The sequence below is a fragment of the Notothenia rossii genome, assembly GCF_949606895.1.
Source record: "Notothenia rossii genome assembly, chromosome: 7".
Classification (NCBI taxonomy): Eukaryota; Metazoa; Chordata; class Actinopteri; order Perciformes; family Nototheniidae; genus Notothenia; species Notothenia rossii.
This window is the reverse complement of record NC_136905.1, coordinates 57,500,340-57,515,027: the sequence shown is the minus strand read 5'-3', so window position 1 is coordinate 57,515,027 and position 14,688 is coordinate 57,500,340. Positions and strand designations below refer to the sequence as shown.

General features: G+C 39.2%; 2 long non-coding RNA genes across 2 annotated transcripts in view; both read right to left on the bottom strand.

Annotated features, from left to right (window-relative positions):
- Positions 1 to 13,218, bottom strand: part of LOC307047435 — a 153,310-nt gene extending 140,092 nt beyond the window's left edge. The window contains exon 1 of the long non-coding RNA XR_013810428.1: positions 13,086 to 13,218. This is a non-coding gene — a long non-coding RNA (uncharacterized lncRNA). The remainder of the gene's footprint in view (positions 1 to 13,085) is intronic.
- LOC307013400 lies at positions 10,993 to 12,419 on the bottom strand. The gene is made up of 2 exons (XR_013800974.1): positions 11,313 to 12,419; positions 10,993 to 11,092 (listed from the first exon to the last, which is right to left on the bottom strand). It is a non-coding gene; the product is annotated as an uncharacterized lncRNA (long non-coding RNA).
- Positions 13,219 to 14,688: the final 1,470 nt, after the last annotated feature.

The following is a 14,688-nucleotide window of genomic DNA, read 5'->3' as shown; positions in this document are numbered from 1 at the left end:
CGTTCCGCGTGAAGCCGGAAGCGCCGCATTAGAGTGGCCCTGATGTCAGTGATGCTCTCTCTCGACTGAAGGCGTGAGTTAATTGTTTGCCTGAAGTAGCCCCTTTCCATTAAGCCGGAGGAACTTCTGTGGAGCCCGATGTCCTTGTCTTTTCCTTCCGTGTCCGGGTTTGCGGGGTGGCCGGCTAGAACCGCTAGCCAACTGGGGAACGCCGCCTGTAGCTTAATCCGCAAGACTGCAGAGCTGATGAATATATACCTGGAGCTGGGATGAAGCCCTGCTGCTGCTTGCGCGTTGCAACCTGGAAGACAGCTGATGGAAAAGGGGAGAGCATATATAGAGGGATTAACAGGTGCGATAATTAGGCTTGTGAATGGAGGGAAGTGATAGGTTAGCTTGAGGAGTGGCGCTCCCCATCATTTAGTGAAGGGAGCGAGTATTGCCATGACGTGCAATACAAAGTGATAGGTCTTCCTGCCTGAACTTGCGCTGAGCTTCATTTCAAACGATTAACTGTGTATGTAATGAAGATCATAGTGTGGGTTGAATCCATTTTCATAACCACTGTCAACTGGGCTTATTCATCAGCATTGTGTATGACTTGACTTGACTTGCTTGACTCTCACCACAGTGACTTGGGACTTGCTTGTTACTTGTAGGTCAAGACTTGAGACTTGCTCATGACTTGCACATGTAGGACTTACTCCCACCTCTGGTAAGAACAAATAAAACAAAACAAAAATAAAACATTTACCAATCAGGCCAACTGTGTGGGCTGAGGGAACAGCTATCTTCTACAGCATTAAACTTTGTTTTGTAATATTTGTTTGTTGGACTACATTATGTTGCTTCCCATGAACCAGGGTCATACATTTCAGGATTTAGAAAGGCCTATAATTCACTTCCAGGCTAGGCATGTACCTCCAAGGTGACTCAAGGTTTTTTAAGGTAAATAATTAAATCACTATAGTGGCATTACCACATAAACTGTTGCCATTGTCCTGTCATTTTTAGTTTTCTTTCTCTATGGCTTATTTTTCCGCCGTGCTGGTTTACTTAATTCATTATCACTGTGGCCTATCAAAACACATTTATATCCGAAAAACAGAAATGTATTATGAAATTCTCACACCCACAACAGAGGAGGATTTCGGCCACATGTATAAAACATTTTTGAGATCTGTGATATAAAGTCGTTTTTCTTTTTGTGTTAATATCTACGAAGGAGTATTAGGGCCACAACCCAGAGAGATTTCGAGAATAAAGTCGTAACAATACGAGAATAAAGTCATAGTTACGACAATAAAGTCGTAATGTTACAAGAATAAAGTCATAATTACGAGATTAAAGTAGTAGTTTCATAAGTGACTTGAGAAGGTGACAACAGGAGCGTCCTGCAATAAAATGAGGAATGTGGATCATCTTGTGAAGCAGTACTTTAGTTTAGGTTTCTAAAATAACGAAATACTTAATCTTTAGGCACATCAGCATCAGATTATCGTAAGTATTATAACTTTGAAAAGGTTGTTCAAGAAACTATGTCTATTATTTCGAAGAAAGAACCAAATGGACTTTGGAGATTGTCTCCTTTCTGCAGGAGGAAATGGCTGGTTCTGGCCGACTACAAGGCTATTGTTGGTTACATCCACGAGCTGTTCAAAGGGGATTTGTTGTTTCACAAGAAATTATGAAACTTGTAATCAAGGCTCAGAAGGAGTCGAATGATAGCCTTGTATTGGAATCGGAATGAGCTCCCCATTGTAATCAGGACAGCAGAAAGCTTACACATCTTCCGGCGCAGACTGAAAACTCTCTTTCGACTCCACTTCGAGCGATAGAATTAATAAGAAAGAATTGCTAACAAAGCACTTATATACTAATAAAGGACTGGCTTATCTAAAGCTAGTTGAGTAGCCCTTGAAATGTTTTAGCTCTATGAAACCTGATGTACTTATATGAATCTGTCTTCTTCAAGCTTGTATCTTGTTGGTCGAATGCACTTATTGTAAATCGCTTTGGATAAAAGTGTCCGCTAAATGCAATGTAATGTAATGTAGTCGGCCAGAACCAGCCATTTCCTCCTACAGAAAGGAGACAATCTCTTCCAAGCCCGCTTTTCAAGTCACTTATGAAACTACGACTTTAATCTTGTAATTATTACTTTATTCTCGTAACATTACGACTTTATTCTCGTAATATTACGACTTTACGTAACTATGACTTTATTCTCTAAATCTCTCTGTTTTTTTTCTTCTAAGTGTGGCCCTCCGTCGTAAATATCAGACTTAGAATCTCAAAAAAGAATCTCAGAGCTAAAATAAAAATAAATGACTTTTGGTAAGATCTCCCCCAAAAAATGTGGCCATACAGATGTAGCACTGAATTTCAGACTCCAGCTTACAGCTTCCTGCCTACGACCTGCCAAAGACCAGTATAGAGGAATGTTAAGCCCTCCCACTATTTTCCAAGAGGGCGTTGCCAGATTTTCAATTTCAGGTTTTAACCAGGAGATGGCGCTTCATTCACAAATACAGAAAGACAAGTTTCATGGACTTTCAGTTGTGTTTTGAAGAGCATTTGAACACATCAATATATTAGATCAACTAAAGTATATCTAATCTTGTAATTCAATAATATATAGTCTTTATATATTAAATAATCAACAATTTACATTACACTTCTTTATTTGTTATGCTCATACTTTAACCTTTACAATCGTTTGCTTTAATATGCAGTATATTTTTGTGTTTGCTTCCTCCTGCTCCCTTTCGGACACATACTGTATGATTTATTATTATTATTAATATGAAGATATTATTAAGATAAGATAAGATGTTACTTTTTTGATTGAACATTTTAGTTTAGAATGTGCTGTCCCACGGTATTTCAGAAGGCTCACAGGTCACATTCCGACCATTATTTAAAACAATAGGTGCTTTCACACCGTCTACAGTTTGATTTGTATAGAGGGAGCTCTGTCAGTTTTCGAATTACCCATCTGCTTTCGGGGAGCCCTATTTTTCAGAGCACATCCTGCTACTAAATATGTCACACGCACGCTCTGTTGACTGGCGCAGCAGTGCGGATGCAATCAATTGCTATAAAAACACTCTTCTACTAATGCAGACGGTGTCACTATGCCGGCGGATGTGGCCGTTGTTGAAGCCTCTTCAGGCTCCGCATCGGCAGGCCTCTCCCTCGGTGTGGAGCTGTCAAGCTCGACCCTAACGCCGCTTACAGCCGGCCAACTAAAAGTTGTTTTCCTTTCACGTTGTCATTTTTAGACTCTTTCGCTTCTTTGCTTGTGAATCCAAAAGCTGTGACGCTTGGCTGTTTTCGTTTTGCCATACACAGCCAGAGTTAAAAAAATATCAAAATGAACTTTTCAAATACCACGCCGGCATCACCGCCATAACCATAGCAACGTAAGTAAGAATGCCGCGCCGCAACGTACAGATGGCAACACCCAGACATATTCACAAATATAAAACAAATATTCAGAAACTGTAATGAACAATAACTATTATTTATTTAAAGAACTGTTATTTACAGAAACTCAACATTTCTAATCTGTGTGAGACAAATATGCACGATTGTTTTGGGCTCCCCCTAATTATGTCAAAGTCAGCCTTCAGGGGAGCTCCCTCCCTCTTTGGAGGAGCCAAGATCCCCCTAACTCCCCCCTCAGAGCTAACTGCCTGCCGTCAGATTTCATTTAAAAAACAGATCTGATTTTAAGACTAGTTCTGCGCTCATAAAGAATGATAAGAATAAGAATGATGCGTATTGAACTGGTTTAATTAATTTGTGAGTTTATTTAACACTAGAACCGCCAATCGGGTCAATTTGTGTGATGTGTGTTGTGTGTGTGCAATGTAACTTTTTTTCAATAAAATATTAAAGTCTCCCAGTCCGTGACTTTTCCTGAAAGTGTGTAGTGTAGCACCCTATGTTGTTAAAAATTGCATTCTAATAGCGGGATTTGACGGGTTTAGGTATGCCTATACAAAAACCTCTCGCGGTTCTAGTGTTAAGGTAATTAGGTACAGTAGAAGCCCTTTTTTATCAGTAACGAATTTAGCAGTTGAACATAAAAGTCAACTAACTGAGGGTCACTTGCAATGACAGTGTTGTGTCTAATTGTAAGCTTGTCACTATTTTTACCTCCCGTATTGCTTTCAACCCACCAGCTTTTATGGTGTTGTTACGTCACTAACTGTAAGCTTGTCACATACAGTCTATGGTCACTCAGAGTAACCTACAGTTAATTTAGCTGCTGGAGAAGAAAGATCAAGGGGGGAGGGGGGGAGAGAGCTGTGGTTGATGGGCCATTAGTTGTGTAAATACACAGCTGAGAGCTGCCGTTTCATTCAGACTGTTTAAAAAACTGTAATAACGGACTATTTTTCTTAGCGGATGCATGTCAATTTAAATCAATAGATACAACTATTTTTTAAATCAATACATACAACTATTTTTTAAATCAATAAAAACATTTTCTAAATCCATAAAAGCATTTCAATTAATATTGGGAGTCATGTCGTTACTTTGTTGAGAATGTGGCCGTGTAATAAGCGGGATAATTTGCAGTGACTTGTTCCTTATGGGGAAAATAACACCCGTCATGTGTGTGTAGAGGTGTGTGTGGTTAAAACACTTTCATGAAGTGAAGGAATTTCCTTCTATAAAACAGCTGTGGGCAGCAGTGAGTGTCACGGACATGAATTCATAGATCAAGGCAGACTGGTGCACACACTCTCCTGTCCTGCCAGGCGACACGCCCGTTCTAAGCCGTGTCCCTCACTCCTCACATCCAAAGCATCCCCAAAAAGTGTATTATGTTGTTACATCTCAGATGTTATGTTTCAGTTGTGCTCTGTCTATGTTCAGTGATGCAAACTTGTCACCTTTCGGCGAAATTCGCCGTTTTGAATCCAAAATAAGTCGTTTCTGTGATTCATGTAGATCTGCAATACAAATAGTTTTGGGGTATGTGGGGGGCTGGGACCCGGAGTAATCTGCGGCAGTGAGCTGTTATGTGCCATCATGACACGCATGGTGTTCTTTTTTTATATATTATAATGAAGTACGAGCTGTGTGCTCGAGTCTTCCTAACTGTCGGCTCTGCTCATGGATGTATAATAAGGCTCTGCTGCTCCGAGATGATGGTCTAGCTTCAGCAGCTACATTACCTACGGGTGCGTTCGTTAATATTAACTGTGCGTCCGGAATCACTGTGGCACAGACTGGACCGCTGGTGAACAGCTGTTAGAACGGGCTGTTCAGGTGTTCAGAGCAGAGCTCCCTGTCGGAGCGGCAGAGCGTGATGTGAACTGAAAAGTTTTTCTGTGGCAATATTATTTAAGGAATCGTTGAGCTAGCTAGCTAGCATACATTGTCACTATATGCTAACGTTAGCTTTAGCCTTCTATTTCTAATAGTTTTTTTCATAGGCTATAAACAGAGGTGGAATATTGTACTTGAGTAAAAGTAGAAGTACTCAGATCTTGTACTTGAGTAAAAGTAGAAGTACTCAGGTCTTGTACTTGAGTAAAAGTAGAAGCACACAGATCTTGTACTAGAGTAAAAGTAGAAGTACTCAAATCTTGTACTTGAGTAAAAGTAGAAGCACACAGATCTTGTACTAGAGTAAAAGTAGAAGTACTCAAATCTTGTACTTGAGTAAAAGTAGAAGCACTAAGGTCTTGTACTTGATTAAAAGTAGAAGCACACAGATCTTGTACTAGAGTAAAAGTAGAAGTACTCAGGTCTCGTACTTGAGTAAAAGTAGAAGTACTCAGATCTTGTACTTGAGTAAAAGTAATAGTCCCAGAGTGTAGGAATACTCTGTTACAGTAAAAGTCATGCATTCAAAATGTTCCTCAAGTAAAAGTAGAAAAGTATTATCATCAAAATATAGTGAAAGTAGCGACAGTAAAAGTAGTCATTGTGCAGATTGGTCCATTTCAGAATAATAGATATGATATGTTTTATAATGATTGATCATGAAAGTGTTCTCAAAGCTGCTAAAGGTGCAGCTAGTTTGAATGACTTTGTATACTGCAGGGTAGCTTGTGGATTTACTCCAGGTGGAACTGAAGTCTGATTTAACACTTGATTATATTTCACTTAATTAATCCAGATCTGTGAAGTAACTAAAGGTATTAAATACATGTAGTGGAGTCAAAGTACACCATGTACCTCTGAACTGTAGTGGAGTAGAAAAACAAAGTACCAAAACATTGAAATACTTAAATAAAGTACAAGTATCTCAAAATTGTGCCCAAGTATAGTACTTGTTGAGTTTATGAACTTAGTTACTTTACACCATGTGGCTATAAAGATAAAAAGACTTAAGCCTTGCACAGAGGCATGAAAATACATTTTCAAAATGCTCAACAGTGCTGCCAAAATTATAAACTGACTGCTCCACAATTTAAAATAAATGCTTTTATATATTTCTATTAAATGTGACTCTTTGGCGTTTCTGTTATTATTAACACTGCTGCTTTAGTTGTTCTGACTGCTAAAATCCTCTGTCATTCCGTGGGGTGAGGGAGCCGGGGGCTCGGATCCTTGTCACCTTTTTCATACCTGATGAGTTTGCATCCCTGTATGTTAAAAAGCCTCAGTCACCTTAATTCATGTAATAAAAACATCTCAGGTCAGTAACACTCAAAGCTAAATGTGCAATACCATGTTCAGCTATGTTACTATTTATAATGTTATTGTTGTTACATCAGAAGATGTACATATTGAAATGATTTCTTAACTTACAGTAGGCTATTTTTTACAATGTGTGTTGGAAGGATTTATTAAATTACAATGAATATTGTCATTGTTGAAGGCTTTTAGAGAAGGGTGACCTATAAGCCTGAATTACATAACATTTTATACCTAAAAACATAAAAGCCACAATAAATAAATCACAATTATTCTAGTTATTTTTACCTCCCGTATTGCTTTCAACCCACCAGCTTTTATGGTGTTGTTACGTCACTAACTGTAAGCTTGTCACAAACAGTCTATGGTCACTCAGAGTAACCTACTGTTAATTTAGCTGCTGGAGAAGAAAGATCAGGGGGGGAGGGGGGGAGAGAGCTGTGGTTGATGGGCCATTAGTTGTGTAAATACACAGCTGAGAGCTGCCGTTTCATTCAGACTGTTTAAAAAACGGTAACAACGGACTATTTTTCTTAGTGGATGCATGTGAATTTAAATCAATACATACAACTATTTTTTAAATCAATAAAAACATTTTCTAAATCCATAAAAGCATTTCAATTAATATTGGGAGTCATGTCATTACTTTGTTGAGAATGTGGCCATCTAATAAGCGGGATAATTTGCAGCGACTTGTTCCTTATGGGGAAAATAACACCCTTCATCCAGATGAGGATCCCTCCGCTACACTTTGGGATCCTGATCGACCGACGAAGCTCCATTAAAATATACATATTTTTGGTGAATTACTGAGTTTAGGCACGTTAATAACGTTTTAATGAAGTTGAATACAGTATATTCATATGTGTCAGTGATTTCATGTCAATTCGGCGAACATAAACATAAATGATCGTGGTGAAGATGATGATTAAATTAGGATTAAAAATCGAGAGCCGGGCTGCATTTCCTCCCGTTCGTTTTTTTCGAATAACAAAATTATTTTGTTAAATAACAACATGGTGATGTTTTGTAAATGATTACATGTCTCTTATTTAGCACAGTAGTATGATATCCGTGACATATGGACAGAGGCGCGGGAAGGTATTTTGAGTGGGGGTGCTGAGGTGCTGGACTCCAGTGAACACTATAGAGAGGCGAAGTCCCGCCCATCTACTTCCGACCCATGGGACCCCGGAAGCGGAAAATTATACATTGACGTCAATGGAGAGAGAAAAGTCATCTTTCGATCCCGTTTGAATTGTGCCACGAATGACACATATGATGTTTGTCAAATTAAAAGAACATTTTGCAAGTCAAAAAAATAAAAATGTGTCGTAAAACTGTGAAGTTACAATTTTTTTTGTGTGAAACCGCTCAGTGAACTACAGGTCTCTGGTCTCGCACAATACGCGTCACCATCACAAAGATGGCTGTCACGTTAGTAAATTTCACCTGTTTCTTTCAGAATGAGGCGAAAAAGTATAAAACGAGGTGAAAATCACTACAAGTCTGGGCATGTTGAGAGCTGTACATACACGAAAGGGAGCGGTTCTGTAAGAGCCAGCATGCGGGACCGGCTTTACAAGGTTTCAGTGAGTAATATGAGTGCAATGTTTAAGGTTAATGTCAGCTAGCTAACAAGGTACACTAACGTGTTTTGTTTTAGAAACTAGTTTTCTCCTTAAGAACTTTGTGGTGTCTGTGTATGCTGTGGATAACATTAGTGTTCACAAGAACAAGATACACTCCCGTGTTTTGTTTTAGTTGCTCTTCAGATTGAAGCGGCCAGTTCTATATCGACTATATGTGTGATCTCCTTTTTACATCTCGTTGTGTCATTTGAGTTTATTTGCTGTGTGTAGATTCAAGGATTTTGGTTATCTTGTCCAGGGATGCAAACTTGTCACCTTTCGGCGAAATTCTCCGTTTTGAATCCAAAATAGGTCGTTTTTGTGATTCCTGTAGATCTGCAATAAAAATATTTTTTGGGTATGGGAGGGGGTCTGGGACCCGGATTAATGTGCGGCCGCGAGCTTTTTTTATATATATTATAATGAAGCGCGAGCTGTGTGCTCGAGTCTTCCTGCCTGTCGGCTCTGCTCATGATGTATAATAAGCCTCTGCTGCTCGGCGATGATGGTCTAGCTTCAGCAGCTACATTACCTACGGTGCGTTCGTTAATATTAACTGTGCGTCCGGAGTCCCTGTGGCACAGACTGGACCGCTGGTGAACAGCTGTTAGAACGGGCCGTTCAGGTGTTCACAATAGAGCTCCCTGTCGGAGCGGCAGAGCGTGATGTGCACTGAAAAGTTTTTTTTTCCCGTCGCAATATTATCGTTGAGCTAGCTAACTAGCATACATTGTCACTATCTGCTAACGTTAGCTTTAGCCTTCGTTTTCTAATCGTTTTTTTCATAGGCTATAAACAGAGGTGGTATAAGTATATATCTTGTAATTGATTAAAATTAGAAGTACTCAGTTCTTGTACTTGAGTAAAAGTAGAAGTACCAGAGTGTAGGAATACTCTGTTACAGTAAAAGTCCTGCATTCCAAATGTTCCTCAAGTAAAAGTAGAAAAGTATTATTATCAAAATATAGTGAAAGTAGCGACAGTAAAGTAGTCATTTTGCAGATTGGTCCATTTCAGAATAATATGATACGTTTTATAATGATTGATCATGAAAGTGTTCTCAAAGCTGGTAAAGGTGCAGCTAGTCTGAATGACTTTGTATACTGCAGGGTAGCTTTTGGATTTACTCCAGGTGGAACTAAAGTCTGATTTAACACTTGATTATATTTCACATCATTCATCCACATCTGTAAAGTAACTAAAGGTATTAAATACATGTAGTGGAGTCAAAGTACACCATTTACCTCTGAACTGTAGTGGAGTAGAAGTACAAAGTAGCAAAAACATTGAAATACTTAAGTAAAGTACGAGTATCTCAAAATTGTGCCCAAGTATAGTACTTGTTGAGTTTATGAACTTAGTTACTTTACACCAGTGGCTATAAAGATAGAAAGACTAAGCCTTGCACAGAGGCCTGAAAATACATTTTCAAAATGCTCAACAGTGCTGCCAAAATTATAAACTGACTACTACACAATTAAAATAAATGCTTTTTATATATTTCTATTAGATGTGACTCTATGGCGTTTCTGTTAATATTAACACTGCTGCTTTAGTTGTTCTGACTGCTAAAATCCTCTGTTATTCCTCATTTTAAAGCCGATATTCTGTGGGGTCAGGGGGCTCGGATCCTTGTCACCTTTTTCATACCTGATGAGTTTGCATCCCTGTTGTCAATTTGTTTGGTTATCTAGGCACAGCTGTGTGTGACTCCCTCTGGTACACTGGTATGTGTTTTCCTAATGTAGAGAGCATTGATTAATTAATAAACTACACACTGACTCTAGATCATGACCAAATCCTTATTTTTTTGATCAAATGTTTTTCAAATTTTTTTATTGTATATTATATAACAGCTGCACATCACAGACCGGAGTCTCTGCTACTGTGGACCACGAAGGAGGGGATTATCATCCCCATCCCCAAAGACCCTGCATGGCATGGAAATCTCCTCCTCCTGGAACAATTCTACACCCAGCATATGCTCCCTGTGTTGGCCAGTAGAGAGGAGGACATTTAAATAAACATACTCTTAACACCCTCGGACTCTGCGTTGTGTTTCGTATGTGTGATGGGGTGTTATGCAGAGGGGAGGAAAACAGGACACAGCAGATTGGGATTGTGGTGGAGATGCTGAGCAGTTATTTAATTGTTGCGTGTAATTATTATTATACTGTGTGCTTCTTAGTTATTCCATCTTTTGCTGTAACATGGATCTGTATGTAACTCTATATTTAATTGTTATCTACCACACTTCCTTCTACATCATACACCATCATTATACATGGTGTATATAGGATATGTATTTATTTGTATACATATCTAAATTGTATAATTTTATTTTTCGTATTTGGGATTTCTCTTTTGTCCACTCAAATACACTTGGCCCTTTCTCTTTTCCATGTGGAAAATGGCAGCTGCATATTCTGCTTTTCTCATCTGCTCCCTGTCTGCTCATCTACGATGAGAAAATTATATAATTAATTACTAATAATCATTTAAACCTGTTATTACCAATATTTCACAAATTCTTCATGTAAACTTAAGAGCACAGCTGTATGTTGAGTATGTCAGCTTTGCTTGGTTCATCTTACTGGGGGGGGGGGGGCTGCTACATGGATGTCGGTGCAGTCCACAATAATTTTGCAGCTGAAGGCAGAATGAATTTATTATTGACTCAGAATGAAGCACAACTTCATGTCATACAATACATTGACTTTATTTGTAATTGTGTAAAAAAATAAAGCATTGATTAGCAAGCAGGACCTGGCAGGAACAGAGAATGGTGATGGATGGAGCTGGGAAGAGAGAAGAATAAAGAAAACAGATCAACTTTATTATCGGATATTAAAAATTCAATTTCAAAACAAGTTGCCGCTCCTACAGTTTTCTAGTGTGTAAAGATGATTTCACATGACCAATGCAAAATATCACACTCAATACATGTGTGTCTCTGAGGGGTGCATTGTGCCTTTGATGTAAATAAATAATATACCATAACCAAATACTATTACGTACAGTGGAAATCAGGTTACCAGAGCAGGTCAGACCAGTGTGCATGTTCCTCAGGGTCTCAGCAGTTACAGGTGAGGTAAAGAAAATAAAAGAGAAAAAGGTCAGTAACAACACTTTAAAGTAACAACACTGAATAATTATCTCTTTTAATAATTTTCTCTCAGTAATCACTCAACTACTGTCTTTCCAACAAACAGATTGACTCACTCTCACTATCATCACAATGAAACACGTCCAGAAGAATGTCATGCAAAGCTGCCTGCCTTCCTTCCTTCGACTCTCCCTGAACTGCCTGATCTTTTAATGGTCAATGTTAACCATTTGTGCAGATAGCATTAAGTAGAAAAGATCGCTGATACTAATGTGGCGTTAGCCTACCTCCCGCCCCCTTAGCACCTGGTGGAGGAGGCGATATGCTACTCTTCAAATGTTTCACAAAATACTTACCATCATGACTACTCTTACTGTTTAACATTTTGGTTTACTTCATGTTAAGGCTAATACAAATGACAAGGCTAAGTAATGTAATGTAATATAATGCTAACTAACATGCTCGCTACTAGCTAGGTAGCTAACTTGACTATGTTCCATGCAAAACATGTATATTACCTGATATGTTTGGTCCAACGACTCCTGGTCCTTTCATCAGACGGGAAGCGATAGAACGAGCAAGTGGTATGATCTCTTTTGTGATTACAACCTCGTACAAAGCACACAGGCATCTTGTAAAAGTGAATTTATTGGAGCAATCTCTTATATTTATTGGAGGGAATAAATCAGTCTTCTTCTTCCTCTTTGCTTTGCGAGTCACAACCAGTCTTGGAGCATTATCGCCTATGACATCACTTACGCGACCCAGAATGCATTTGGGATTTGTAGTCTTTCTAGTTGCGTATTATTCATAGTCTTATATTTCAGCATTTTTACGACAAACTGTGACTTTTTTTGCATGGAAATGATTGTTTAAGATTGACAAACATCATATGTGTCATTCGTGGCACAATTCAAACGGGATCAAAAGATAACTTTTCTCTCTCCATTGACTTCAATGTATAATTTTCCGCTTCCGGGGTCCCATGGAGGCTCCCGGAAGGGGAGGGACTTCGCCTCTCTATTACGGGCACTATAGAGCACGCACAAAAAAACTCCCCACACGCAAACACACAGTACACCTGCGACTGTTACAATGAAGGCTCGATAATCAGCTCACGGCATATAGGCAGGGCCCAGGGTAAAGTGCTATTTTTCAAACTGTATTCTTGTTTTACTGCCATATAGTATTTCATAACTGTTTTTCCTTTATTCTCTTATTTTTTTTATAACTATAATGATCATATGAAGGTGTGCCGCGGAAATAATCTTTTGAATAATTTTTGACCAAACCGTTTGAGACCCACTGAGATAACTTAGACTAAAGTTAACTATCGAAACACTCAGAGAGCCCTTTAGCTCACCTGAGCCTCTCAGTCTGAGAGGAGAGCTGTCCTCCAGCTTGTTGTGGAACAAACAGCTCCATATGTCCGTTAGTGCAGCTAGCTAACCAGATGCTAACAACACGGTCCCTGCTGCTGGCACCGGTCCCTCTCTCTCTCCCCCTCTCTCACACACACTAAATGCGCTATTTCCGCACACACAGAGCCGCGAGCTTGAATGACACAAGCACACTTTTATTTCCATGCAACTCTCTGATTGGTCTGGTGTCTTGCCTCTGTTGCATTCACTGAATACGGGAAATTACAGTCCTGCCGTCCTTTCTAGTGTCTTGATGAGGTTCACGTAAAGCACGGTTAATGTATTATATTGTTGAGGTAGAATTGTCCGGGGCTACAGAAAAAACATTTGGGGCAGGCCAAAATATAATTTTACCAACAATGTGGAATTTATTGGCTACATATTACACAGATTATGCACAGCGGGAGCAGCAATAACCGTCAAATAATAATTCAGACAGGGGAGCTCCGTACCCCCTGCCTGCCGCTAGGGGGTACTGCAGCGCCCTCAGCAACCCCCTTCCTGCGCCCATGCATATGGATCTTAACAAAGTTCCGCTGTACATCCAGCACTGTATCTCACTTTATTTCACATGAGCTCCAGTGTGGAACCCCACTGCACCCCCTGGTGGATCAATGATCCATTACAGCTGGCTTCATTATAATTACATTTATCTATCACGGGGGCGGTCTCAAGTCAAGCTGGAGGTTTTCCCTTGAGCGAGGGCAGATCACGTACCAATCACGGCCCTCGCGTTTCAAACTGTCTGAAATGAATCGCTACATCTGTAATACTATACTCTTCTTTACTAATATGATAAAATTATGAAGCGTAAGAAATTGTATATGTCAGGTATTGAAAGAGATTTTGGCATATCCAACAATGTTTCGACAACAGAAAATGGAAAGACGTACAAATCCACACTTGTCTTTAGCTCTTAACACTGTCTGTCTTTTTCTTACACACATGCCCAAGCTCTAACACACACACTCACACAGTCATGTTGAATAGAATCAGCTTTTTTGACATCTGTGTTGTTGCTCTCTATTAGATCAGCCTAACAATCTGATATGATACTGAGGGTTTGTGTGTGTGTATGTGTGGGTGTGCATCTTTGAGTGCATGTGTGTGTAAGTCTGAGGGATAGAAACGAGGAAGAATATTATAAATCCTTTTTCTGTCTAGCTTCATGGCAACAGATGAGGAGAGAAGTATTGCAATGAAAATAAAAATAAGAGCTAAGAGCAGGTGTGTTTGCAGATGGTCATAGCAAAGATCAGATGGCTGTATTCACACACACACACACACACACACACACACACACACACACACACACACACACACACACACACACACACACACACACACACACACACACCCTCTGCCATTTCACACAAGGACTCCGAAACACCAGTGATGCTAAGGGTATGATGAGGTGTAGTCTGCATAATAGTATGCATGGTTCATTGAACTCCATAATTGTGTGTGAGCTCGGTGAGGCTGTATTATTCCATTGTTGCACTATAACAAAGAATGTTTGTTGTTCTTTTGAACCCATAAATGTCTTTGTTTAAATGTTTGTGCTTTCTCATACAAACATTACCAGTTTGACACTTTGCTATGTAAAACGGCATGTAATCTGTTGGAATGCTCTGATACAATTAGTCTTGTTTCATTATACGTTTATTGATTGTTAATAAACATCATGCTGGTTGTGAAATCCTCAATTCTAACAGATTCTAATGAGTCTTCTTTATCAGAATATTTTATTCACAGGTAATCATGACTAATTGCTTTTATCAGACATCTTACAGTAAGTACACAGAACTGATATTGGTTCAACATTGGAGAATTTAGCAAAAACTTGCCATGAGAACATTTTCAGCCC